Source organism: Vitis vinifera, chromosome 15, assembly GCF_030704535.1.
Source record: "Vitis vinifera cultivar Pinot Noir 40024 chromosome 15, ASM3070453v1".
Lineage (NCBI taxonomy): Eukaryota > Viridiplantae > Streptophyta > Magnoliopsida > Vitales > Vitaceae > Vitis > Vitis vinifera.
The window spans coordinates 15,983,101-15,985,933 of record NC_081819.1 but is presented as its reverse complement, the minus strand read 5'-3'; the positions used below and the strand labels follow the sequence as shown (position 1 = coordinate 15,985,933).

General features: G+C 38.8%; 1 long non-coding RNA gene across 1 annotated transcript; it reads right to left on the bottom strand.

The window, feature by feature from the left end:
* LOC132255151 (uncharacterized) lies at nucleotides 1-401 on the bottom strand. The gene is made up of 3 exons (XR_009467763.1): nucleotides 289-401; nucleotides 140-197; nucleotides 1-62 (listed from the first exon to the last, which is right to left on the bottom strand). It is a non-coding gene; the product is annotated as an uncharacterized LOC132255151 (long non-coding RNA).
* Between the last annotated feature and the right edge of the window lie 2,432 nt (nucleotides 402-2,833).

Sequence of the window (2,833 nt, the reverse complement as noted above, 5' to 3'; positions counted from 1 at the left end):
ATGAAATTTTCTTTTTCTACTTTTGAAAGTGCATTCCACTTCTTGCCCAATTTTTTCCTCAACTACATTAATTGGTCACATAATTTAAATTCTAATTTTAAAATGTAATTATATTAGACATAGCAATATTACTCCTTACATCATCATTTATCTTCACTCCTTTATCCTTCTCTTTCATCATGGCTAATTGATCGTTACTACAAAACAATTTCAAACAAATTTAACAATAACAACCACAAAAATTACATTAAAAAACATATTATTTTACATATTTCTATTTTCCTTTACTAGTAATGTATCCAAGCGCCGATAGGCCTCTTTGGATTTCTAACAACTTCAAGACCATCGCGTTCGCTCCTAAAAATTAAATCAAATCATTTAAGTCAATTTTTATAATATGATTTCGGATATAATAAATCAAACATACTTTCACCAACACATTATCTCAACATAATTTTTTTTTTCACATTTCAATAAATTTTATATTTATATCTTTCTACAATCAATCAAATGCCAATTAAAATACAAATACCATTACAACTACAACATCCTCCCTAAATATCTTTACATTTAAAATGATGACAAAATTAACATATAAATTTTTTTCAATGTTCAATAATGGATCTAACCACACTCTTTTTCTATAATGTAATCAATCCATAAATCTAACAAAAAATATGAAATATAATGGATACAATATTGTAAAACACATAATTACTACTCACATTTTTTCCCCTTTATATAGAACTCGCCAAATAATTAGGATACAAGCGCCTTTTGAGTAAGAAACAATTGTGTCCTTCTTAGCTTTCTTTTCCTTAGTACTACACGTCCTCTTCTTCTTCTTCCAGCTACGTCTTTAATTCGGGTTTTTAAACCATTAAATTTAGAACCTGAAAACACCCCCTTACACCTCTTAAACAAAATATAAAATATGAAGAAAATACAAGGGTTATGAAGATTCCACTAAAATTCTCAGTGTGAAAGAACCGAAATTCTCCGTGTGACAAAATGCAGGGGTAGGGGGGAGAGAAAGCAAAAATTCAGAAAATTTACATAAAATCTTCGAGAAGAAGAATCTAGTAGAAAAAATAGCTGACCTGGACATCGGGAGAAATGAAGTCTAAGACTCGGATCTTGGCATCGACCTCGCCCACAATCCTGAGCTCGCGGTCCTTGAGAGAGATCTTGGCACCGACCTCGCCCATAATCCTGAGCTCGCGGTCCTTGAGGGAGACTTCTTTGATGAGGTCAAGACGTCGTCTTGGAGGAGGTTGGCTTGGTTCACGGCGATGGTGGTCTTCACCCACCTGTGAAGACGTCTTTGATCCCGGTTGACGGCGAAGGTGGTCTCCACCTAGTTGTGGAAACGTCTTTGATAAGGTTTGCGACGTCGGCCTCGAAGAGGTTGGCCTGGTTGAAGCCGACCATGGTCATCACCCAGCTGTGGAGAATCAGTGGAGAGAAAAACAGGAAAAGGGAGAGAAAACAAAGATGAGAGTGGGAAATGGGTGAGTGTGGATACGTCTTTGATAAGGTCTGCGACGTTGGCCTCGAAGAAGTTGGCCTGGTTGAAGTCGACCGTGGTCTTCACCCAGTTGTGGAGAATCAGTGGAGAGAAAAACGGGAAAAGGGAGAGAAAACAAAGATGAGAGTGGGAAATGGGTGAGCTATGGAGGAAGTCGGCTATGGAGGATGAGTGAGGGTGGGGAAGAGCCACACAGCCGGCTATGGAGGCGAAGAGAGCAAATTAGGGGGGAAAAAGGGGAAAATGAGGAGAGATGAGGGAGAGAACGGGAGGGGGAGGTACGCGGTTTGAATTTTTTTTTTTTCCTTTTCATTTGGATGGCTGAGATTTATTCATTTTCATCCAATGGCTGAAAAAAAATGGAGGCATGGTACCGAAGGAGGTATTGTAGAATTTTCCTATATATATATATATATAGAATTGAAAGAAAAAAAAAACCCACAGCATCTCTACTCTCACAAAATGCTGCACTGGTGGCGTGCTTGGACCATTCTGAGTATTTTTTTTTTATTTAAAAAAATAAAAAAGTGATCTTTCACAGACCACGAGACGTCCATCCTCCATAACAAAAGCAAAGCTCCAGCAAAATTGAGAAAATTTGAGAAGGAAATAAAATGGAGTGTAGAAAGGAAAGAACCTGGAGGTTGAAAACAGAGTGAGATGACGAGAGGTTGAAGAAGGGTCCATTTGGTGCCCGGTTTCCTCAGGTAGGGAGATGCAAATTGATATGCAACGCGACGAGATGCCAAGAGCAGGGGAGTGGGGAAACAAAATAGAGCACAAACTAACGAAAGGAAAAATAAAGCAATGCCCTCCTGTGCCTTCCTTCCTTCTCTCTTTCTGGCATTTCTCTGCAACTTTTCCCTCAAATCCCCTAGCTGCCAGGCAAGAGACCTACTTTGCAGCTGAAAATATCTCTCTATCAAAACGGCCAGACCGTCTCCCCTCCTACTCCTCTGCCAGCCTCTTTTCAATATCTCTCCTTCACAAGCTCCTTTCTGCTCCACTGTTTCTTGTCCCGGGAGCATGTCACCACTGTCCACCAACCATCATGGCCAACCATTCCCTTGGCCACCTGTCCATGTATGCTAATCTTCAAGGCATGAAGGGGTCCCCCCCTCCCATTTCAAAAAAACAACTCCCCCCGGGTGATCTCCACAAAGGGGTTTACAATACTACTTATAAAAATAGTAGCTGTTTTTCACTTTTTTATTTCCAAAAATACACTTATCAATACTAATAATCAATTTAAATAATAATATAATCTTTTCATTTAGTTGAAGTTTTAATTATTTGATGTAACGA